General features: G+C 33.1%; 1 protein-coding gene across 5 annotated transcripts in view; it reads left to right on the forward strand.

Annotated features, from left to right (window-relative positions):
- The window catches only part of LOC129940273 (polypyrimidine tract-binding protein 3), a 768,555-nt gene that overhangs the window by 246,181 nt on the left and 495,132 nt on the right, over positions 1-27,242 (forward strand). Inside the window, exon 1 of one of the 5 annotated variants that reach the window (XM_056049611.1) lies at positions 7,855-7,998. The exons of the other annotated variants lie outside the window; for them this stretch is intronic. The gene's annotated coding sequence lies outside the window, so the exon portion shown is untranslated. Of the gene's footprint in view, positions 1-7,854; positions 7,999-27,242 lie in introns of those variants that run through there. 5 annotated transcript variants of the gene reach the window in all.

Consider the following 27,242-nt stretch of genomic DNA (forward strand, 5'->3'; position numbering starts at 1 on the left):
ATATTACCCCTAAAGTAGATATTGGCTAAATACACTTAGAATTATCTGATCTATTAAATGATCTTCAGAATCTTAAACCCAATCACATTCCTGGTGTCGATGGCATTTATGCTCTTGTCTTAAAAAATGTTTTAGTTCTGTATGCTTTCCATTGCAAATTATATTCAACTTATCTTTATCGTCCGGAATATTTTTTGACGAATGGAAATCTGCTTTTTTGATCCCAAGTTATAGGTCTGGTTCGAAATATAATGTTGAAATTACAGAGGCATTTGTAAGCTGTCCTCATTTCCAAAATTGCTCAAAAGTTTAGAAAATACCAAACTAGATTTTTTGGTGAAAGAACATGTGAGTGATGCCCATAATGGGTTTATATCGGGTAGACCAACTGTCACTAATCTCCCATGTTTTTCATCTTTTGTTATAAATTGTATAGAAAGTCAATGTCAAGTTGACGCTGTCTACAAGGATTTTAGTTAGGCATTTTATTCTTTATGCCACAACGTACTGCTTCGTAAGATTCACTCTAATCTCTTTCAGTGGATTTTATCTTTTTTAACTGATAGGGTACAAAAAGGTAAACTTGACAATCAAACCTCGAGATCTATTAAATGTTCCTCAGGAGTTCCATAGGGTAGTCATCTTGGCCCACTTTTCTTTATAATCTTTATTGCTGATATTTGCAAAAACATTAAATTTAGCCAATGTCTCATTTTTTTTCAACCTAAGTATAGAACAAATTTTGAAATGAATGAACCAGTTTCAAGGTCAATTAGGGTGTTCAACGAAGTAATTAGTCATATTAACATATAGCAAATTGACAAATTCTAAATTGATTTGTATTACCTGATTTTAAGAAATTAATCATGAATTGTAAATTATTTAGTTTTTGGATATACCTATGTATTTATTCTTTTTTTATATTTTGAGCTTGTAGCTCATAGATTAATCAAATAAATAAATTAATAGAGTATGTATGAAACGGCCACAAAAACCTATTTTTTTAATCACAAAAATAACTTCTAGGTGGTATTAATATTTTTTATATAAATTCAGTATAAAAAAAATGTCAGTACATGTTGATATCTCATTGTGAATATTTTAGTATCAACGATTAGCTTTGATTATTAACTTTATATTGACACACTTTCACTCGAAGTGAAATTGAAATCGATTTGACATGTAAATTAAAGTTCTGAAATTCACTTTTAACAAATTTTCGTGTTCTACATTTCGATATTTTCGATTTTCAAGTGATTTAAAATGGGCAAGAAGAAATTGCTAACAAAATAGTAATAGTTTATTTTTAAAAATAAACCTTTAAATTCTTTTGTAGAATGCACTTGATTAGTGAGATGTTTCAGCTTCTACTTTCAATTTGAGGAAGAGACAACGAATTTAAAATGGTTTTTCAATACTCCAACTGTTTTCTCTAACTAAAAACAATGTTCTTTAAAAAACTAACAAAAAACATTCAGAAACTATACTTTGATATCAGAGTCTTTCCTAATCGATGTTTGGAAACTGCTATAAACGCAATACACTGTAAATCTGCAGGAAATGTGGCATCAACATACATATTTGTTTCATTAAAAAGCACAGAGAAAAATATAAACATAAGAAATTATACAAATTATGACACTAAACAAAAATTGTTATTGACTGATTTGGTAAATATCAACTGCTTTAATTTCACGTACAGTGATTTCAAAAAGTAATGACATCGTTCGAATGATAGAACCCTAGAAAGTATTTCACTCGATTTTTAATTTATAATTTTATTTCAGTTTATTCGATTTTGTGAAAGCAGCTGATAATGTTGTAATTATTCATTCCTTAGTTAAATTTCCGGTCTCACGAAAAACTTGCTCAAAAACGCTATGCTATGAAGCAGAACTTAAATATGGTGCTTATAGGGAAAAAGTTAGTCTAACGATTGATATATGTAGACGTACCCTCAACGAAATACATGAAGATCTTCTACATTATTTGTTTGGGTTTTAGAATTACGCGTAAAATCAGAGTTAAAAAGGAAATTTACAGGCCTTTCAAATATAAGTGTTTTTCATTAATTTACATCTCTAAATTAACGAAACATGATTTTGAAATAATTGTTTATTCCGAATCCAATCGTAAGAACGATCCGACTTTTATCAGCAATGTTATAGTCCTTTTATTTTTAATAAAATGAGGAAATGAAAATTCTTTTAATTTTTCATTTATGAGTATAGTATTTATCACAATTATTATTAAATCAAGGTATTACCTTGCAGCGGCGACGAGTGCCTAAAAAATGTAGTCTTTCAGTTTCAAAATTCTTACTTGCGATGCCAAGAAGTCAAACAAGTCGTCTTTTATATAAAGGTACATTATAATGTTTTTTATTTTTATGTTAATAATAAATAGGTATGTGTTGATTAAATACATTTGAAAGTTTAGTTTTTTTTAAGGTTAATAACAATAGACATTTTACGTTAGTACTTTTAGTTGTTTATTTACATTGTTACTTAAACTCTAAATCAATTCGCCTCGATTTTTGCAAACAAAATTATATAGTAGCGTTACATTGTTTTTATTTCAATTGTAAGCATTGAAAGATTTGACAACCTATTTTGGTCCATAGTTGTTCTAGAATAGGTTTTTATTCTTTCAACAGATGAGGTTGTTAAAGGGAATGTAAGTACAAGTTCACATAATTTGTATATCTCAGGGAAAACTGAAACCAGATCATCGTTACGAAGTTTTTCAAAATATAGGTTTAAATTTACAGTACAAAAGTCTTTTTCTTTAAACATTACAATAAATTCAGTTTTGAGAGACAAAGAATCAAAAAAGTGTCCATATGCTACATTTAAATGAGTTATGAGAGGAGTGGGAAACTTTTAAGAATATTATTCAAACTTTATTGTATCAAGCAAACAAACAAATTTAAGATCTTTTTGATCTGAAGACTTTGTAATTATTTGCGTAGTTACTGTGTAAATTATTTCAAAAAACATTCTCCTACATTCTGTTTTTTCATCAATTTCATAAGGAATTCGGTATTATGATTGAATATTGTCAACTTCTTTGGTTTCACATAAATATTGGTCAAATTGTTCTCTTAATGAATTTACGTTTTGATTAGTTTGATTTATAAAATCTAAACAATAAATTATATCTAGAGATTTTGTTTTTAAGACTTTGTATAAAATATCAGTAAAACTGAAGATTGAATTAAATGTGATTCAAAGTCAAAAAAAAAATGTAAATAATGTAAGACATATTATCGCTATTTGCATCATCATTGTTCAAAATTGTTTGAAAATATTCGATAAAATTTTCTCTGCACTCCTTAGCCACAGACACAAGCTTTGAATTATATCTCTACCTTGTTAATGCAGCTTTTGGAAACCTTTTTTAACAATTGTATCCAGTAATGTACACCTTTTTGTCGATTGTGAAAAAAAATTCGACAAACTTGTAAGTCTTTTGAAAAACCGTCTGCATTTCGAATTTTATTTTAGAACATTCTAAAGGCATAATGTCAGCCTGTGTGCCGCACAATGAATAAATCTGGCATTCGGAAAAATATTCTTTACCCGGGATTGGGTACCTGATAAATCCCCGCCATGACTGCTGCTCCATCATAAGTTTGACAAATTACCTATTGGCAGCAATTAAAATAATTTATTTGACTTATGATATGTTCAGAGAGACTTTCTGCAAACTTGTAAGCGCTTACAACTGAAAAGACTAGGAATCGTTCTTCAATAATTCCATTTTTGTACCATTGTACTACTGTTATCAGTTGTTTCGTCCATTAAAACAGAAATAAAACTGTATTCCTTTTTTTTTTCAATTTCATTTTAAAGAAAAGTGCTTACTGCATTAATACCATCATTCTGTATATAGCTTGACGTTCCACGAAAAACAATCGCCTCTTGTAAATGGTTATCTAGAATGGGGTCATACCTAGCAAGATAATTTAAACATTCCTTAAAATTTCCTTGACTAAGCGACTCTTCTGTCTCATCGTATCCTCGAAATGGTAGCTCTAACTGTCCCAGTAAAACGTTGTATCAATCAGAAGCTTAATTTTCTCACGATTTTTTTTATTTTTTCATTGTGTTTACTAACACTTATTTGCTTGGATTTGTCTAAAACAAATCTACCCTTACTTTTCCAAACGTCTTGAATGCATATAGAGAATCAATGTGAAAACACGATTTTAAATGATTTAAATCCGAAAACCCAAAAAAAATTCATTAGTGTTTGTCCTTTTCGCTTCTAAAAAGAAAACAAAACAGCTTGTTTATTTTCTTGCAACCGGTAATGTATATATGTATATCTTTTATAAGTTTCTACGTGAAAACTTCGAACAGTTTCCTTTGGTCCGGTTTACAAGGTAATATATCAATGTTTGTACTTATTGATAACTTACTACAGGGGCATGTTTTATTTATTATTTTTACAATTATTTTAAAACCAAAACAAGATATAAAAAATACTGGCGCAAAATTTTAAAAGATTAAGGGGGTATTCTGGTCTAGAGACATGAATTTTAGGTAATTTTTGAAAAGCTGTAGAAAAAAGCAAGCAACAATTTTACCATCAATTTTTTTATACATTATTTATTCACATTAGAAGGATACAAAAAAATAAAAAAGTAAAAAAAATCAAAATTCCGTTAGTTATTAGCTAATGGAGTGGTGCGTCTCAAAAATTTGGTGCGTGACCATACCCACGATTTAAACTCTCCTAGAAATCTGAAATCAAAAACTTAAAAAGATTATTAATTTACAATAATGCCGCAATGTCTGGAACTACGGAAAAGTTACAAACATTTTTTTTTTAAAATGGCGACTGCCTAAAGAAAAAAAAAAAATTACCACTTTTTTGAACATTCTTCGATTTGTAAAATATAATAAAAATAAAAATTTGGGGATGGCCGTAGTTCCGGACGTAGACAAGTCCCTAAAGAAGACTCTCTTAAAATTTCAAGTAAATCGGTTCGGCAGAACCTGAGATCTCGTGGGTATCAGATTCAAAAAGACAGTTCTGAAAAAAACGCGTTTAAAGTACCCCATTATGTCTTTTGTTCTATTAGTTGCAGCCCAACCAATTTGGATGGCTGCTCAGTAAAATATTTATTTCTCCGAAAATAATTTGAATTTGGGAAAATCCTCTCGTAGACATATTCTTATATAGTTAAACTATGAAAATATGTTAAAAAAAAAATCGATTTTTTTTATTTCTAGACCAGAATACCCCCTTAAGTTAAATGTTAAACCCATTTTTATCAATTAACTAAGCTTAAAAGATGGTTAAGCTAATTTTAAAAGAATTAAACAACTTTATATCACTAAACAAACTGGTAATGTTAAAATTGTTAAATTCACGGAACGGGTACTTAAACTTTAGGAAAATTGCTAAATCCATATTATATCTGCGCATGTATTCTTATAAGTCCAGCCAATAGTTGGGAATTCCAATTTTTACGTGCGTTTAAGGGTATTTACTTTGTTTATTTTCATGAACTGTTACTTTTTAAACATGTTCAGATGCTCGTTTTTTAATAAAAAGCAATTAGCAATTTTCTAGTTAGAAAAAGAAAAAAAAGTTTTAAATTTTGGACTCCCTAACGAACTAGTAAATTGTTAAAATCTTAACAGTGAGTAGGTTAAAATTTGTCGTCTTTCCTTTTAAATTATTTTAACATTTAAATAAATCAAATTTTGTTTAAATATTCAGAAATAATGACAATCGTTCAATTTACTATTTTTCCCTTTAGTGCTCTTCTAACATGCACCAACAAATCTAAGAAATTAAAACCGTACAAGAAAAAAAAATAACTTTGACCCATATTAATTACATCAATTTAGTTAAATATGCAAATATAACAATATGTGCACACAGTTATAGAACTCTTATTAAAAAATCTTTCATATAAACATAATTCACTTTATTAAAATACCAAAAATAATAAAAATCATTTGATGAGCACGTTTTTTTTCAATATATTTAAATATTTATATTTTTATTTGTATCTCATTTCAAACTAAAGTCCACCTACATAACCTCATTTTCATTCTCAAATGCATTCATTTGAATACTTAATATAATTAATTTAATTTAATTTACCGCATGCACTGTTTATCATAAATTTAATGAAAACAATTAATCAACTTGTCTTTCGACAAATTTTGCATCTAAATTAAAAATTAAAAAAAATAGAAAGACTGTTCTTTGATTTCAATTTTACAAAAATTGAAAAGACAACTAAAAAAGCAATTTATTTTCAAAACATCTTCATTGTATTTCTGATCTTGAAGCTGCAGAGAAAACATTTATATAAAGAAAATAGACTTTAAAAATAAATGTTGCTTTTGTTGTTTTGTCATTAAAGCACACTTTTGCCTCATTACCTATTGAATTTATATTATTCCACCTTTTTACCCTCTCTCTATCTGTCTCTTATGATGAAATTTTTAGTGTGAAAAATATTTTGCCAGATTATCAAAAAGACTTTTCCGAATTGGATTTTCTCTTAATTCATCAAATAGTATCAAAACACATCATTCTCAACAATTTATAATTAAAATATTTTAAATAATTATTCAGAATATAAATAAGTACCTAGACAAAAACAAAATTTTATTTTTTATTTATTTGTTTGTTTTGTTAAATTTTTATTTTTACTTAATTTGTTTTTGTTTTGTTTGTTTTATGCCTTCTTTGTTGTATGTACACACTACACTATCTCAAATATTTTCTTCGATTCATTTTTATTCAATTGTTCCTTTTCATCACTCTTAATGTGTCTTTATAAAATTTAAAAAAAAAAATTAAAAAAATTAAATACTTTATAAATAAACTAAACATAAACTATGTGAAACATGATCAGATCACTCAAAAATTTAAAAGTTTGTTTATTAACATTTTCTATGCGCTTTTCCCTGTGTGAGTTTCTTAATTTAATTCATTTTCTAAATTTTCTACATTTTCTACATTTTTAAAAAAAATTATTTGTATAGTTTGAAAAATGTTTAAAAACAAAATCCCTTTATTGTTTTTTTCTCTCTCTTCTCTCTGTCATTCTTTATTATTTTTTATAATAAATTAACATTATAAGTGTAAATATATTTTTGTGATGAAATTTTCAAATTTTTAATAAAATATTAATTGTTTTATATTCATATGTATTTTTGTATAAATTTTGTTTGAATAAAAATGCTATTGCATCTCCACAGACTATTGCTCTTCTCTTTCTCTCACTTTCTTCTCTCAATGTTCTATGCTGCTTCAAATAATAATTTTCCCTCAATTATTAATAATAATTCAAATCACATACACTTCACAATAAAAAAAAACAACAACAATTTTGTATCTTTTGATATACCTATTACAAAAAATGAATTGAATCAAAAACTCACTTCATCGAAATATTCGATTTTCAGGTTGCAGTTCCAATATTCTTCTCCTTTGCGGCAAGGATAAACCTATAAATACCTAATAAAATGTTAACGCTGAAGTATTGTTGAGAAGAGCAAAATTTTATTCATCCTGTTAAATAATTAAACATAAATTTAAAAAAATAAAATCCCACCCCATCCACTATGAGATTTATGTGAGTGTGTACAACTCTCCAATATTTAATACAACAAAAAAGTGCAATAATATTTATTTATTTAATTAAAACAAAAATAATAATACAATATAAATGGTGAACTAATTTTTTATTAATAAATATAATAAATTGTGTTAATTTATTCTTAATTTTTTGTTTATAAGTAAAAATTTAAAGGAAATAATTTTGAAAAAATTAAAGTGATATAGTGATAAATAAAATTTTGTGTTTTTATTTTAGTAAACCAAAAAAATATAAATTAAATAAAATATTTTAATATTAAAAAAAAAAACAAAATTAGATTGATTTTTTTTGTTATTGTTTGTTGCTGAAATAATAATAAAAGATAATTCAACGGAACACCAATGTGCTGTTCCTGTTAAATTTGGGTGAGTAGTAGAAAATATTGTAATAAAAACTTAATAATATTTAAATTAACACATTTATTTGGGATATTGGTATGACATTATTTTTGTGTTAAAATACATTTCAATTACAAAACATACTAAAAATATTTGCATTATTGAAACTAGTTAACACAAAATTCAACTATCACAACGTTTTTTTCGCATTTACATTAACAATCATAACAATTTTATGAAAAACTAGCTGATCACCACTGCGTTGTTACTAGCATGCTTTAAAAAAAAAGGTTATCGTGAGTTAACTTTGGAAGATAGAATTATACTTTTTTTTAAGAAAAGTATATAGCTTGGGCTTTCTAAAACTGAACTTTTTTTTAAAAATCTAACCAGTAGTTCCGGAGGTATGCGAGTTTAAACAAACAAACAAACAATCAATCAAACTTTCATTTAAATTTAAATTTTATTTTTAAACAAATGCTCTTGAATGTGACGAACCAAATTGTGCATGACGAAATTTTACACCAAAATATGCAAATTGTCATTAAAGTACTGAAAGCTTTTGGTTACAAAGATAAATAATGCCAATTTGCTAGAGCAATACTTTTTTCTATTAATTCGACAATGGCCAAAGAATTCCTCGGAATCTTATTTTAGTTGAGAGTAAACACAAATTAATTTTTTATCTCGCGATCTAACAGTAACAAGATCACTGAGAGAACTTGATATGTACATGTTCTGAATGTTAACGTTGACAAAACCAATGTATATAAGCTTTTCTATCTGCCCTTAAAGACAAGTGGCTTTCTGAGCGGATGGAAAATATCATTCGCCCAGTCTGTCTCATCCTTACCTTCTAAAAATCTTTCAATCGCACATGAGTCCCTTTCATCCAAAGTCCTGGAGTCACTAACAATCATAAGCTTACAATAAATCTTGAAACACAAAGCTTCTTAAAGTTTGTCTCACCGAATAGAGAAGTAACTATTTCCGCTATTTTGGAGAACACACTAGTACCCGTGGCGTGATGGTAAGTGCCTTGGACTGCTATGCTAAAGGACTTTCTTGGGTTCAATTCCTGCCTGTGTCCCCTTAAGTCTTAGTGCTGCTTGCGAGGACTAGAAAAGTCCTCCAACAGTAATTCTTTCCATTAAAAGTGCTTTCTCAAAGTCTTCTTTATCCCTGAAAAGACTCGCTCACAGCAATGAATGAGAGTTGGAAGTTACTAGACCCTTGTGCTCAACAGATTGTTGCACCGCCTAAATATTTTTTTTAATGGAGAACATATGATTATTGCATTTCATATATTTTTGATGCATTAATGGAGTTTAGCTCAAGGCTTTTTATCAGAAAATATTACTTCGAATAAAGAACAATCTTTTCTTCATTGGGTTAGATCTTTCAATGCAATTTTTGTATTAGATGGTTTTGAGTATGAAATGTACAAAATAAATACTGGTGTACCCCAAGGCTTAGGTTTGTTTCCGTCTTTTTTTTTGTGATACGTATTCACCTACAATTTCTTGGCTGCAACTTCTAATCCACTGAACTCTTTCGCTAACAACAGTAATCTGGTCGTTTTATATTCAATTTAACATTCAAAGACTTGTCTTTGAACATTATCAACAGCGAACGACAAGCTCATAACATTCATATCCTGACACATTTCTCCAATGAAAAATATAAATGTATTTAATTTACTCAACTGAATAATAGTTGCTCACTCTTTCTGATCTTATTGCAATCTACAAAACCTTTATACATACAAAAAAGCCTTATGTTAGTTTGTCAAATGTTTAAGAACAATGTTTCAGGAATCAGGAAGGATAATTGAGCTCAATATCGGACGTTCTATCAGGAACAATATTTTTTCAAGCCGCACATCAAGAATTTGGTTGATTTTAGCTTTCCTTATTTTCGATTTCGAGAGCTTTCTTCTTTTGTTCTCAACATTTAAAATCTGTTTAAAGTTTACAATATTTAATTTTAAGATTAACGAAATTCCGAAATAAATCTTGTATCGATAAGAATTTAAGCAAACATTGAAAACTGTTATAGAACCGGAGCTGGCATTACATTTTTTGAGTGGAGTGATAACCAAAACTCTTTGGTGTGAATGTGTAGATATACATTCTTCTGAGATCGTTCCGAGTAGTTGGAAAATTGCAATTGTTCAGCCAATCCCAAAAAAGGCAAATCTTCTTCCTCCGCGTATTATCGACCGATAGCACAAACGTCACTTCTTTCTTAGGTCATGGTAACGCTGATTAATTATCAGCTTAAGAAATATCTTGAGAAATGGAAGCTTCTTAATGACTGGCAATACGGCTTTCGTAGAAATAGGCCACTGGTGATCTCATGATCTTATATTTCATCCGTTCCGAACAGTGGAAAAAATCTTTATACTTCGTTTTGGAGAAAATATGATCATTGTACTTGATATTTCAAAGGCATTTGATACAATTTGGCATCTTGCTCTCTTATCGAAATTGCGTAATTTTGGTATTGACGAATCTCTTCTTCGTTGGATAAGAAATTTTCTTTCGAACCGATCAATTTAAGTTGTTTTGGACGGATTCAAGTCTAAAACCCATAAAATAAATACTGGTGTGCCCCAGGGCTCCGTTTTATTTCTGACCCTTTTCCTCATCTTAATAAATAATCTTCTGTCTGCTACTTCTAACCCAATACATTTTTTCGCTGATAATAGCACTCCTAGCTTTTCATATTCGTTTCCAGACTCACAATCCTCCTCTTCGGATGTGGAACTGCAACGCCAAAATATGATTAGCTCATTAAGTTCCGCCCTACACAACATTGAACAATGGGGAATAAAAAACCGCGTCGAATTTAATGCTTCAAAAACATAATGCTGTCTAGGTTTTTGAGACGTTCAAGAAATGTTTCCCTCTACAAAACCTACGTCCGAAACTTGAATTTATGTAACTCTCTTCTCTGGGCTGGTGCTCCAGTAACTTTTTTAAGCCTCTTAGACAGTATCCAAAGAAGAACTTTTAAATTGATTGGTGACATGAACATTATCAACTCGATTACGTCACTCGAACATCGTCGTAAAGTTTCTTGTCTCACGCTTTTTTACCGTTATTTTAACAGACTATGCTCTAGTGGAATAGCCTTAATATCTGATCTTCTAGGAATGCCCATCAGTTTACCCTTGAGTCCAACTTGGGCCGTTCAGGTACGAATCGAATGGGGTGGCGCAACAGTCCGTTGTGAACCAGGGCCTAGTGACTTAAAACTCTCAACCATTCCTGTGTGCGAGTACTGTTGTCAGGAATGGGAGGAACCTACAATTTTAGGACGAATCCGAACGGCTAGTTGGAGAAAGCACTTTTACATGAAAGGAATTACTCTTGAAGAATTTGTCAATTCCTCGCAAGAAGCAGTACCCGCAAACTTTTTTTTTTTTTAATTAAGGTGGCACAGTCAGGGATTAAACCCAATACCCCTTCCATGACAGTCCAACGCACTAATCGTTCAAGTACAGAGAATCATTTTTTAGCCGCACTACGCGAATGTGGAATACCTTGCACTTGCTTCCTTTCCCTGTCATATTCAGGAATTCAAAATCAATGTACACCGGCACCTCCTATCTAACCTTTCCCTTTTTCATTTGGCATATTTAGAGGTATACAATACCCTTTTAGTGTTCGCTTTTTAGCAACATTACATCAAATTCAACCCTCTTGCAGTTTCTGTTTGTCAGCCGTGGTTTGGGGTAAACGTTCGATAATGGTAATGTTTCTAATTTTGAGGTCAAGCCATATAAGTGATGCATCAAAAATATGAAAACATCTGATTATAAAAATGTGTGTCCAAGACGTTTAACTTTCAGCCTTCTACTTGTCCGGCGAATTAAGCGTTTTCAAATAAATTTTTCAACTTAAAACTCTGATAACTTTTTTCCTATAATATACTACCATAAGAATAAGAATACAAATATCAGTCAACTTTCCCTGATAACAAAAAAGGATGTCCAAGACGTTTTGAGTGCAGCCTTCTGCTTGCCAGATGCATTTTAATTATTTTTCAAAAGCATTTTTCCTGAATATTACCTAAATATCTTTTGCTCTGCCAAAAACCACAAAAAATAATTTTTATCAAAATCCTTAAAACAAATATTTGAGTGATTAATATTTTAAAATCGTAAAAAAGTAAAAACTCCAATTTTTATTCGAACATGAATTTACGATGGTAAGGTTGTAAAAAGTAAGTACGGCGATCCCGACCGTTTGTCTATCCTTTCTACAGCCTACATTCGAAATCGATCTATGGTCAAATACAGAACATTTAAGTCTTAAGCATATTTGCGTTATCAGTGTTTTTTTTTTAAACAAACAAAAAATAACAGAAGTCCCCATACCAATTTTTCGGTCAAAATCGAATTCAACTTCACTAAAAAAATGGTCTCATAGATTTGTATGAAATTTTCCCTAATTTTATTTTCTTAACGTTGCCCAGAAGTGTATCCCTTTCTCAGGAATTATTGAACCGATTTCAATAATTTTTTTTCTGCATTAGATATCTCTAAAATAAGTCAACGTGTTAATGAAGTTGAAATCACAAACCTATATTTTTAAGCCCTTTATTACTATCTTTTTGAAAGTTTAACTGAAGCTATGCAAATTCAAAAATTCAAGCATTCTAAAAGTCAAAAAAAAGTCAAAAATTAGGTCAACCATCAAAACATCAAAACAATTAAAGATCAATTTATTTTGAGCTCAGATAAGATCTATCTTAATTTACTTTGACAAATCTTCGATCGTTACTTTGTATAAAATTGAAAGCAAACTTAATTGCTATCAAAAAAAAATAAATAAAATTAACACCGCCTTAAATTATTTCTCCCATAAACCATTGCACGTCCAAACGAATTAAAATACAAACTTTAAGCACCAAAACGGAAGGAAGGTGCGCATCCAGCCAAGTAGACAGGCAGTCAAACAAAGATGTCGATGTCCACCAACAAGAAAAAGTAAAAATTTAAATAAAAAGAAAGAAGAAAGAAAAGAAAAACACCTTGCATTTTTAAAAGCTGTTAATAATCGTATCGAAAATTGTATTTTAATAACCCATTGCGACATTAAAGCCCATAATCATCAGTCCACATAAAGATATAAAAATATAATTAAAAGAGTTGTTTGGCATAAAAACCCTTTTAATCAATGGCACGTGGCGTGTGCTTCCGTTTTTGCATCTGCTTCCTCTCTAAACGGCCAGAAGTTAAAGGATGTTCAAAATGAAAGGAAACAAAAAAAAAGTAAGACCAGAAAGAAAGTTGGACTTGCACTATACCGTGAGGCATTGGCTCGGCTCTGATGTGATGATGGTCCTGAGGAAATGAAATGAAGACCATCCAATTTGAAAAACAAAAAATAAAATGGAATCTCAAGAGCAGTTGTTGGAAAGCTAAGGTATCTTCCTTTGCGTTATTTATGCATCGATGGTCAGTCATTGGTACAGAGAGGGTCTAAAAGAAAGCAAGAAGAAAGACTGAAGAAGAAGAAGATTAAGAAAAAAACACAATCATTATCTTATCCATGTCGTGTGAACATAAGGAGCATGAATTCCTTGGTCTTACCTGCTCAATTGTCTTAGTCCATCGAATCGCCAAGAAGGATGGCTTCAATTTGATAAGTATCTCTTTTCTTTAGAAGAGGCTCGAAATGACGACGACGACGACGACTTGGACTTCGACGAAAAACAGAACGGACATTATACAAAGTCACCTGTCCTCGATGGTCCTCGTTTTGTTGTTGGGGGAACGTTTGTTTATTTTCTTTTCCTTTTTGCATTTTATTATTATAATTCGTTTTGTTGCTATTTCACATCACCACCGGGTGGTATCCTGTTTTTGTGTACGCTTACACTTTAATCAGCTTTTTGCAGGATGACGATAGGACGAGAGTAGAAGTAGGTAGCAGATGCTTTATCTTTGTATCTCGAGTAGTACCAAGGTACTTTTCTCCTCCTCACATTGTTACCGACGAAGACGAGCGACGACGTCGTCATCTTCATCTTCATCTTGATCGTCATTTTGGACTTGTGTTGTTATTTTTTAATAACAGACTTGACTATGCATAAGAAAAGAGTATAAGAATTGTGTCGACGGCGGCGGCGATGGTGGTGGCGGTATTTTGCAAAAGATATAGGCATGGGTACCTAGAATCTGTTTTATGTGACAGCAACAGCAACAGCAGACAGGACATGCAGGCATATATTTACCTAAAAAGAAAGAATGAAAATTCACTTGTTTCGCATGAATACGTTTGTTATTATTTATTACTCAATTCCCTCTCGATGACGAAGCGACGTTGGTGACGTGACGGCAGCGGTGGCGGTGCTATTGGTGGTCCTTTTTGTCTTCTACCTAGATGGGGGTGAAAGTTGTGCAATTTAGTGAAACGGCAAAGTAGGGTTGAATTATTAAAAAAGTAAAAGATTAAGGACACCGGATCTGTGTGAAGCAGAGAAGAGGAGCGAGAGAAAGATTGAGCCTGCGAGTAGATCATATCCAGCCAACCGACACGACTAAATTGTGTGGGGCTAAATTGCAGAAGAAAATAAAAAAAATATAAACGGAATCAACAAAGTTAACCGAAGGAATGTTGCGTAAGAATTGAAATAATTTTTTAATCGAAAAGTTTACAAAGTCATGAGGATTTTCCGCCGCTTTGAAGATGAAGGAAATTGTGCGTATCCTGTGAATAGGTATTAAAGGAACAGGGTGGTAGAAAGATATAGGCATACTGAAGAAAAGGTTTGATATCTTATATATTGAAATCAAAAAAAAAACAACTGACACAGATTTTACATTCCTCAGGTTTTTTTTGTATGTGTTATCAGTGATTTTTTGATATTCTCTATTTTATTAGAAAAGAATATTTTTCGTTTGATTTCTTTATTTCTGGTAGGAAATCCATGGAACTTTATAGGCCCAGTCCGCTAGTTAACAGATGTTATTTTGTGTACTATTAGTGAAGATAATATAAATATCAACGAGCACATTGGAATGGATCAGGATTAAGTATCTCATTCATAGTCTTGGATTCACACTTATGAAAGCTTACTTTAACATAGTTTGTTGATTAATTTTAATACTAATTTTAGGAGTTATTTCATCATGAATGTTTAACTTTGAAATACATGTTTACTAAAATTGGGGAATTGCAACAAGGCCAATTTTTAGAAACTGTTCTTATTTCGTCATAACAAGGTGAAATAAGTCAAGAGCTTAATCATTGGCTAACCTCAATTTTGCTGAGAAGCAATTCCCTCATAACCCAATCAAAGTGGTAGACATTGCATTGCGATTTTTTCAACGGGATATCCCGTTTGCACGCTAGAATCATATTCATGATATTTATTTTGAAGCTTGCGTATACTTTTCGACAAGAAGGAGTCGGAAAAAAGAAGAAAACAAGAGTCCAAAGTTGTTTTCGCGATGAGCTTGGTCTTGACGTGGATAAACCCAAGCAAGGGTTTGGAAACACTAATGACGAAAAAACTGCAAGAAGATTTTTTAAACAGTCAGATGCAACCGCTCGAATAACTGGAGTCAATGGAGATGTTATAATGATTCTCAAAGTAATATTGAAAGTTTTGAGTTGCAGGGAAGTAGTGAATGCAGATAATTTTGGGAACTTTTAAAACAAAAGTATCCTGAAAAACTACTCACACCTACTCTACACAAAATATTGGTTCATCGTCAAAATATCATTGAATATCAATAACTAAAACTTGCAGAACTGTCAGAAGAAGCCCCAGGAATGCAAAAATAAAGCTGCAAGAAATATCGATATCAGAATACGTGTAAAGTTTCAAGGATTCGGCAGAATAAGTACCTATTTAACATGCTTGCAATCCACTTATTTGCTTCGGATCCACTTATTTTTTCCTTAAGGCATGTGAGAAGCCAAAAAGATCTGAAAGAACGATGATAAGTTTATTCCAGACAATTTAAGCATCTCACGAATGGTCTGTACAGACATGAGCTTTAATATAGCCCCACAAAAAATAGTCTAAAGGCGTTAAATCGCACGATCTAGGCGGCCAATTGACCGTTCCCGAAGGTGAAATAAAATGTTTACCGAACAAGCCTCTCAATAAGTCCATTGTTGTGCGTGCTGTGTGGCATGTGGCACCGTCTTGTTGAAACCACATGTCATGCAAGTCAAGCTCTTGCATTTACGTTACGTTACGATTCGCATCATCTTTGAAGAAGTACGGTCCATTGAAGCTACCAGCCCATAAACCGCACCAAACTGTGACTTTTTCTAGGTGGATTGGTAGCTCTTGCCATACTTCTGGCTGATATTCACTCCGAAATCCACAGTTCTGCTTATTTACGTTCCCATTGAGACAAAAATGAGCTTCGTCTCTGAAGACAATTTTTCAGTAAAAAAAGTGGATCTTCGGCCAACTTTCCAAGAACACTTTCACCAAAAATTTTACGTTGCATTATGTCATTCGCCTTCAATTCTTGCACCAGCTGCATTTTGAAAGGTTGCACACTTAAATCCTTCCGTAAAATTTTCCACGTTGTTGAGTGACAGAGGCCCAATTTTTGCGATCGGCGACGAATCGATAATTGATGGTCATCATTAACACTGGCCGATGTAGCTGCGATATTTTCTTCAGTTTGCACTCTACGTAAGCGTCTTGGGGGTTTAATGTTAATCAATGTAAATTTGGCGCGAAATTTAGTCACAATAGCCCGAATAACCGCTTCAGTGGGTCGATTAAGCTGACCATAAAATGGAAGAAAGGCACGATGAACTTTCTTAACAGAGCACGTAGTTTGATAATAAAATTCAATAATTTGCAAGCGTTGTTCGTTTGTAAGATGTTTCATGTTGAAATTATAGACTAAACTGAAGATGTTTGACAGTGAAACAAAACATGAAACGTGCGTCAGCTGTTTAAACTAGTGTTGGCGCAAAGTTAATAGCTACAAAATCACCCTTAATATTTACAGTGTGTCTTCAAAATGTGATTTAAAAATATAGTTAAGGACTTCAAAGGCTGAATTATCTTGTTTTACAAGTAAAGATAAAAGCCAATAAATCTCCATCTAAGACTTTGGAACCTTCAAATGTCAAAACTCTTGACGAATTTCGATAAGATGCACATTAGCAGCTATTTTTGGAGAACTTACTAATTGTTATAAAAATAAAAAAAAATGTATATTCGTCTAGCTATTCAAATTTGTCCGTAATGGATTTAATCTATTGGTCTAATATAGTAAGAACCTACCTTAAATTCTTGTGCTAGCTCTAAAATTGTATCAGGGCATTATCAATGTACAACCTTTTACTCTTCCTAGATCGCATACAATGTTATTTGAGTAGACTGTGATGGTATTTCTAGATTTAGAGCTACAGCAGATTTTAAATAGTTAAAGAGAGAGTTTTCAGTAGATTACAAAACTAGTAAGCTATTAGATAATTAAACTAATTTTAACTATAATCATGAGCATATTGTTAACATGCAAGCTATTATTTGTCTCGATTTTTTCGTCATTCTGCCACTCCCACTTGCTTGGGCACACTACTTTTCGTTGAAGTGCAATATCACCAACTTTGTAAAAGTGGAGTTATTTAACATTTGTAAAGTTAAATGAGGTCAATTTTAAAAAAGTTTTTGCCAGCGGGCGGGCGCCCAAGTTTTAGCCTGCCGGAAGAAGAAAAAAAAATTGTAAAAAAAATTTAAAATTTGGGTGCTTAAGTAATTTCTGGGGACTTATTTTATGCCTTTTTGGGAATTTATTTCATTTCGGAATTTGGAATTGAATTCATAATGGAATATTGTTAAAATTTTGGGAGTAACTTAATTTCTTTTTTGGGGGGTTATTTTGTGGTTAAATATTTCACGGAAGTCATTTTAAAACAAATATTAAAACTTTAATATAAACAAGTTAGAAGAAATCATGCTGAAAAAGTAAATGCCTTTCCTCAGCAACCAATATTTGACAGAAAAAAGGAAAAAGTTTGCTAATAGTCAAGGCTCGGTCTACAAAAATAATTTATTCACAAAAATCAATGTTTCATTCCTGCAAAAATATGAAAAAATAGTGGTCTTAAGGCAACTTAAGGTTCTAATATCTATTTCCAGTTCTGTCTGGGTAAAAGTTATTTTTGACAGATGAAAAAATTAACTTTTATACAAATTTATTAACAACCGATAACCGATAATTAGTGAACTACTTACCTCTGACCCTGGTAAGTACACTAGTGTTCTATCTCCTCTTAGCACATCTGATCATTGTGTCATATCAGAAAATTTCTGGTGTAAAAACTCTCTAGTTAAAGAAAGAGCTCCTAAGATAACCATTTGGCAATACGAGGAAGCCAACCGGCACGGTCTCAATAAATATTTTAGGATCTTTAATTGGTCACTATGCTTCCTCGCTAGTGACGTCGACGCCAGCGCAAATCCCGAATAGGGTTAAAAGCATCAGACGTTAGGATAACGCATGGTTCGATGCGAGCTGCAAAGAGGTTATTAGGGTGAAGAATGTAAGTTTCCGTTGTTTTAAAGTCAATCCAACTCAGTAAAACCGGAATAAGTTCAAGCAAGCAAGAAGGCCAGCAACGACCATATTCGATGGACAAAATTTTTACATGACCAAAAATTACGGCAAAAAATACTGCAATGTCCCAAGGCAGTAAACATTTTTGGTCGTTTGTAAAAAACATGAGGAATTCTTCCTCTTTATCGGATCCTACGCTAGTTGTCAATGACACTCCATTTGTTAGCTCTTTAGAGAAAGCTAATCGCTTTGCCAGGCAGTTCAGCGCCAATACCCCGCCTATCAACGAAAGCGTTAGTGATTCTATGTTGCCAATCTTTTTTCGCACTCATACTGTGGCAAGAGCCCTAAAAGATCATGACAAATCATGATCTTGGTCCGGATGGTTCTGAAGAGGTGTTCTTCAACGCTTTTAAAACCACTGCGTTAGCTTTTTCATCTGTCCTACTCCTCAGGTCTCGTTCCGAGCGGATGGAGAACCGCATTTGTCCATCCTATTCCCAAAAAACCGAATCCTCTAACTACTGACGATTGCATTTAGGACCCTTCTTTCCAAGATCATGGAAACACTGATTAATTATCAGCTCAAGAAATATCTTGAAGATCGAAAGGTTCTTAATGACCGACAATACGGCTTTCGTAGCAATAGGTCTACTAGTGATCTCATGGTTAATCTCACCGAATAGTGGAACAAATGTTTACATCGTTTTGGAGAAAGTAAGATTATTACAGTTGATATTTCAAAAGCATTTGATAGGGTTTGGCATCAGGCTCTCTTATCAAAAATACCTGCTTTCGGTTTTCATGAAACCCTTCTTCATTGTATTAGTAATTACCTTTCGAATTGTTCAAAACAAGTTGTATTGGATGTTTAGGCGATGCAAGAAGATTTTCTCACCCTCTGATCTGGCTGTTATCTTAAGTATAACTCCCATATCTGGTCTGGTGCTCCTACAACTTAATCAAGCCTCTCAGATAGTATAGGTTTATGCTCTAGAGAAATAAACAGTTGCATTCCTCCCCTTTAACAGTTCAACCATAATACTCGCGCTTCTTTGAATGCTCATCAATATACTCTCGAGCCCAACTTCGGTCTCACTGTCAAGTACAGAGATTTGTTCTTAAGCCTTACTATGCGAATGTGGAATGCCTTTCCACACTCTGTCTTTCCCAGCCATTGCAATATTCAGGAACTAAAAACCAATGTGCACCGACACCTCCTTTCAACCCCTCTCTCCTTTTCCTAGTGCTACCACTGTGTCTACATAATAAGGGTAGTATTATCCGTTTGAGTGTGTGCTTATTATAAAAAAAAACTTCAACTCTGTACCGTGTTCAAGCCAGTACTTCTAGTCCTCACTTGGCTGAAAGAAAACGTGATATCCCAGATAATCAAGCTGCCATAAAGTCATCAGACTCTGTCTCAATAAACTTACAAAGAGCCCGAAACTATCGATCATAACTTGTGGAGAACAGTTTAATATTCACTTTATCTATGTGCCGGATCATAGAGATATTTTAGGAAAATGTAAAGCTGTCGAACTTGTTAACAATTGAACAACTTTACTTCTGTTGGGCATCGAATCTAACATCGGTATATACCCCTAGCTATACTTAAAAACGTATGGTAATGATAGAGGTAGGCCTGCTTTTGACTTGAAGCTCCCGTAAACTATTTTGCAGAAGCTGAATGGTTGAAGAAGAAGAGAACACGGTTATTCACTATGTTTTATGTACATTTCCTGCCCTATCACAAACACGAAGACTCCACCTTGGAAGCTTTTACTAAAAAGATCCTAGTAATCTAAGAAACTCTGAGATCTATTGTCGGGAACTCTTCATAGCTAAATCTTACTGGTTCAACGAGTAAGGTTGACCTCTAGATTTATCTAGTATTAAAACGGATTAACTATTGGTCTAAGTGTGTTGGCTTTTCCGTCAGCAGCCATCTTAAGTAACCAAGTCTTAGATTCAGAAGCAAGAAAATATTGTAACAATAAATCGTACAATTAAACCTGTTAACACTTTCTTCGGCTTAAAATATGAATACAAAGCTGTGTCAGAATCCCTTTCTCTCAGAATTTCATTATTCGTTTGTTCAAATTAAAGTTGTCCAAGAAAAAAGGCATTAAGCTCTTTTTTATAGGGCCACCCCAAAAAACTAAAAAAGTTGATCAAATTCCATAATCAATGTCTTCGTACTTCAGACATGGCTTGTTCGTTTGTTCATCGGGTTCTTATGGTTATTATTTGTCAGACTTACATATCTAGTTCCAGAATGAAAAAAAAAATCCTACAAAAAGTAAAAGATCATCTATCGCCTCCAAAATTAAACTTAGAGAACTAGGGTTCATTTGTTTATTCAACGGCTTGTTTTTTTTTAAACCATCAACAAAATGTATTTGTCTGTCGAACTTTAAAAAAAAAATCATCTAAGCTTACTTACACCTTCAAAAATCAATTTAGTTTCAGGGGATTGCAATCAATTGTCCTCCGTCTTCTTATGATTGTCTACCTTTAGTTCAAAACCATATTAATTTTTAGTTTTGAAATTCATAGCGCTTTGGGCCTTAGAAACAATTACTGAAATGAAACCTAAACTCGACGAAATAAGACTCAATATTAAAAAACCGAGACAGATATTGAGATGAGACCCTGATTTTTTATTTTGACGATCTCATGGTCTCATGTTTTGAATGCTATAGCGACAGCTTCATTATTTTCAGAGTATTGTGATTTTATAGCTTTCTGAATTTCCAAATGAGGACGAATTTCATACCAAAATCATACACAGAGCAAATTGCATAACACTTATTAACTTGGACCATAAATCCCATAACCTCAAAATCACGTATTAGTTAAGCTGACATAAGGCTTAAGTTTTCATCAAAATTTATACAAAAAGTTTTTCTTTTCGAGTTTACACACACAAATATCATCGTTGAGTGTCTGGACAATGAAGTAATAATGAATCAAAAAGTCGTTGTAAATCGTCGTCGTCGGGAATTGACAAAAAAAAGTAATCGATCCGTTTTCTGCAAATAACTTCTGCATAACTCCTAAGTGCGCTCATGGTACTCGAATTCATGACTGACATTCGTAATTGGCCAAGTATTTTTATGCCATAATGCAAATTGATTGACTTTGATGTTGGTTCCTTGCCTTTGTCGTTTCTTGCTGCTTCTTGAGGAGGCTTTGGTTGACATGAAGCTAGCTTTACTGATGAGGATGATGGCTTATTTCCACTGCATTCGCTTCGAACTGCCTCAAATATAGCGTCTCACTTGTTGACCACACGGTGACACATAAAATCGCTTCAGTTAAGCTGTAGTTTTGGCTGTCTCGCCTTGATTCTCTCTGATATAGGCTTTCTGGTGCTTATAGAATATAATATCCACAACCGAACGAAGCGACGTAATCTATTTTTGAGACTTGGGGTAGTTTTCGATTGTTTCTGTTTATTTTTTCGGGACGTCAGCTGTGTGACAATTATTACAAATTGTCGGCAGTTTATTTCCATTAAAGTCAATTGGTATAAATTCACTCATCTGGCTGTGGCTTTTCTGACTGAAGCTTGTATCGTTGGATGACTAGCTAGCTAACTGGCTGATGGCTGTCCCACTTGGCGACGATGACGATGACGACGGCGAGGAACGATGATAGTCTCAGTTTGGCCCAGAGATGAGCAGAGTATCGCGATATGGCTTGGCATAAGTAAATATCGTAATGCATGTCTTTTTTCCAGACCTTAACTAAGCAGGGTCGATGGAGTGGTGCAGGCGTCAAAAGGGGGAATGACACTTCTGACGAAAATATCAAATGTCAGAGAAGTAGAAGTGCTGAATACTACAAACGCCACACATATGATACGATACGAAGAATGCGATATGAAACCCCCAACGCTATAATTACACTGCTTTTAATAAACATACTAATAGAGCGGGAGATGGAGGGGCTTGATGAGCATGTGCAGTGCAGGGATGGCAGCGGGAAATGGTAAATTTATGGGATCACTTTTGGAATATAGCGAGTCGTCTTATGTGTATTCGGATGAGTATTTTGAGTGCTTAGTTGACACACAAATACAAATGCATTTACACTTTTTGCATCTGTTTTTTTCTTTTTTAATTAATTAAAATGAAGAAAGTGTGAAATAAAATTGATATGACTCTTGGTTGGTTGGAATGAATGTATGTCGGGTATTTATATACTTGTGGTGTATTTTTATGATGATTTGCTGTTCTGTATGGTGTCAAGTGTGACATGCGACTCTAGTTGAGTTTTAATGGACTCTACTCCATTAGACGAACTAAAAAAAACTGCCATTGCAAATGAGAGAACTTCGACGAAAGGAACGTGCAAGGTTAAATGCAGGAACATAAAGATTTGTGACTCTATATAGCTTTTGTATAGATACCATACGTCAATATATGGAGACACGAAAAACACGGGAGGGCAAATGGAGGTTTGTGATGAAATTGATGATATAATTCAATGCCTTGAGATTAAATGTGTTGAATGATTTTTTTTCTTCGTCAAGGTCTTTTTGGTCTTGTGTTTAAATAACGGGTGAATTGATTTTCAAAACGTAGCTTTAAATGATGAAAGCAAGTTTTTTAAAAAGGTATCCACTGTGATTATAAAAAAGTTCGAAAAAGTGTGTGTTTTCATATATGAATGTTTGTGTTCAAGAGTGCAAGTTTTATTGAGCTAGAATCTGAATATTTCAATTGAATGTTAGTACAATTTTTTAACTTTCAGTTGGAAGTCGGTCTAATTTGTCAAATTGAAAATTTTGACTTTCGTCCAAAATCTTAAAGGAAGGAACCATCCGAAATCAGCTAAGTCATGCCTTGATTTTCCCAATCCACAAGAAGGGAAGCACTGAAGTTCCTGAAAACTACAGAGGAATCTCGTTTTTGAACTCGTCATAAAAGATATTTACATCGATTCTGCACAGTCGTCTAAATGAATGGATACATTCTAATAATCTGCTAAATGAGTTCCAAGCTGGCTTTAGATCGGGATACTCCACTGTCTATTACATTTTCCAGAAACAAGAAACTATTTGCATTTTTCGTTGATTTCGACAACGTGGATGGCAATGCCCTGTTTTACAAGCTTTTCCAGATAGAAATGTCGCTTAAGTTCGGTACAGTATTGCAAAATTTATACAAGACTACCAGAGCATCAGTGTGGAATGGCCAATGTTCATCAGAATGGTTCCAAACGAGGTTAGGAGTTAGACAGGGCTGTGCATTCAGTCCAAGCTTGTTTGCACTCTTCATTGATGATATAGTCGAAGCATTATCAGCAGGAATAGAGTACACAGGAGTTAACATTAAAGCTCTTCTTTTCGCTGACGACATTGTTCTGCTCGCGTATACTCCACAGTCCCTTCAGCTAATGATAAATAAGCTTGCTGAATATTGTAAAAGGTGGAACCTAGTCGTAAATTTAAATAAATACAAGGTGATTGTTTTTAAAGCATGGCGGAGGTAGATCGGGTGAAAGTGAGCAATGGCAATAGAATGGGGAAAGAGTAGAGTTGGTGAAAGAATAAAAATATCTAGGAGTCTGCTTTACTAAGAACTTGAGCATGGAAAAATATTTCACTGACAAACTTGTTAAGGCGAAAAAAGTTATAAACGTAGCATGGAAGCAATGCTTTAATAATAAGGAAATTACGCACACCATTACAGGGTCTTCGAAGCGGTATCGGAATCAGTTATGTTTTATGCGGTGCAAGTTTGGGGAGGTCGGTATTATGAACAAGTGGAAAAACTGCTCAGATTTTACATAAAACGGATTTTCCACCTTCCTATGTGTACGCCAAACTACATGATAATGCTGGAAACGGGTTTATCGCCTTAAACCTTAAAAAACACTCAAACTGCAGGTCGACTACATCCTCAAAGCTCTTGATATGCCAAATTATCGTCTCCCAAAGAAAGTAGTTCTTCAAGCAATCCAATCCCGAAGTGGATGGTTTAAAAACTGGATAAAACTAGCGGAACAGGTGGATGTTGATCTAAACTACAGTAACCGTGACTCTTGGAAGGCAACTTTATATCGCCTAATAGCTCGTATGGATAAAGCCTCAAGAACACAATACACGGAGCAAGCCAAAAGCTCACTACACCGCATGATTTACAGTAGACTAGAGTACGATCTCAGGGATACTTCCACGAAAAATATACTATCGAACAAATTTGGTTCATGTTCCGGTTAAGAGTATAACTCTTTAATCTTAACTGCATTCCTCATCGTTAGGACTTACCGATCTTATGCAACCTGTGCAACTTGAAGAAGCCCGAGGATGTTTTTCATTTTGTTGGACGATGTGCGATATTGAGAGCTATAAGAAGACTTATCCTTGGAAGCGTTTTAATCATAAACTGTACTTTCTTTTTGAACTTATATGAAGCTATACTTTTAGTTGTCAATCAGGCAGAAGGCAATCCATGCATCATATTGATTGTATTAACCAAATTATTGTTAAAAATGTATGTTTAAATAAAATCAAAATCTAGTCTAATTTAACTTTTGTCGACGTTCCAAAGTCGCTAGAATCTAAGCACATGTCCACCCCAGACTGTAGTGCCACCTTAAGAATCTAAAACCAAGGTTTTTTTTTCTACTTAACGGATATGAAACAGAAGAAATAATAGTTCCAAATACATTTTAAGTAAGTGTTTATTTTTAAATAACATTTTTAGCTAAGTGAAATAACTCCCCCAGAAATCCCCCCACTTCCAAAAATGAAGGAACGAAGAACGAATTCAGACTGCAACAAGTTTATGTAATTTAAACACACATTTTTTAAATGCATAAGAATTGTCATGCACCTAAACTTACACCTTTACCCAAAATTCTATAATTTTACTAAGGAGGGAGGTTGTAGGGGGCAGCAAGCTTCTGTTTTAGTCACCATAGTGATGATTGCTTACCCTTTGGTAAAATAAGTTGGATAAATTTATTATCTTTATAATTTGCCCTTACTTCACTTTGTCAAAGTTCAATATGGCCTACTTTCGAAAATTGGCTTTGTTGCAGTTTTGTAAAGAAATAGAATGGTAAGACCATACTTGATGTTTGGGACTTTTTTCAATCAGTTTTGGGGACTTATTTTATGATCATTTTAAATTTGTTATTTAGTTTTCGAAGTCAGAGCTTAATTTAATAAAGGTATAAAGTCCTCCTTTAGGGGATTTCTACCTTTTTATTTGACGGAGCCAACATTTTTACCTAAAAAGTTAAAAACTTATTTGCATTATTTTTGAAGTTTTTTGAATGAAAGTTTAGTTTATTTCAAAATAAAAAATTAAATTTTTTTAAGGGCATTGAAGTTACCGGTTTTAGTTGAAGCTTTTATCATTTGAAATGTGTTTGAATGCATTTGAAATAGGTTAATATTTCTTGAAAAAAAAAAATTAATGTAAAAAACGAAGTTCTCATCATCATTTTTACTAACAACGAGAAAGAGTGTTGGAGACTAAAGAGAGCCCTGGGGTACACCAGCATTTATTATTTGGTTTTCAGACTTGAAACAATACAATACTATGTATTTGTATTGAACGATCCGAAAGGTAATTACTAATCCAATAAGAGAGGGATATATGAAAACCCAAGGCATGCATTTTGGATAAAAAGGCTGATACCAGACCTTATGGTATGCAGTGGTTTTGCCAGCTTTAAAATAACACCTCTCCAGAACAATAGCGGGGATACCATCTTGACCAGTTTATTTATATATGTTGAGATCTTTTAGGACTTTTTCCCAGGAGAATCAAACTTGTGATCATATCAGGTTAGGTTGGTTAGGTTGGAGTGGCTGTAAAGATGTCATTGTCGCACGTAGACTTCAAGGGTCCATTGTGATACTACTAATGAGGTTACTCATGGGAGAGTAATGAACTTAAACAAACCATTTTGTACTTTTAATTAAGTTAGAGAGGCATTTTGTGTCAATCGTTGACAGTTCATTGGTATTATCGAAGAAGGGATTACCGAGAAAGTTATTCCTTCTAATGGAGAGTGCTGGATATGAACATAGAAGGTGTTGGACTGTTTCCTCTTCCTCCTCGTCCATGCAGCTTCTACAGAAGTAATTGTGTAGACCCCTAGCCTCAGAGCATGTCTTCCTATGAAGCAGTGTCCCGTTATTACTCCAATTGTAGAGCTTATACTTTGTCTGCTTAGTGAAATCAAGCTTTTTGACCGTTTTAAGTTAATACTTGGCCATATTTGCTTGGTTGCCAAGCAGGTGGTACTTTGTGACCATCTAGCATTTGTTGTTTCTAGAGCATATTGCTTGAGAAGATATTTGCATGTAGCAAGTGGTGTTCCTATGTTATGTTTTTGTCTAACATTAGGCAGAACTGTTCCGTTTTTGGCGAGCTCATCGGCTTTGCAATTTCCCGGAATGTCTCTGTGGCCGGGCACCCAAATGAGGTGAATGTTAAACTGTTCCGTCATATCATTCAGAGATGATTGACAATCGTGGACTGTTTGAGAGTTTGTGGAGAAAGACGCGAGAGATTTAAGAGCGGCTTGGCTGTCTGAGAAGATTCGTATATCCTTACAAGATATAACGTTTTCTTTGAGCCAGGATAGTGCTTCTTTAATCGCCATTACTTCTGCCTGGAATACACTGCATTGATAAGAAAGTCTATATGATAGACTGAGATTCAGTTGTTCCGAATAGATACCACTTCCA

The sequence above is a fragment of the Eupeodes corollae genome, chromosome 1 (assembly GCF_945859685.1).
Source record: "Eupeodes corollae chromosome 1, idEupCoro1.1, whole genome shotgun sequence".
NCBI lineage: Eukaryota > Metazoa > Arthropoda > Insecta > Diptera > Syrphidae > Eupeodes > Eupeodes corollae.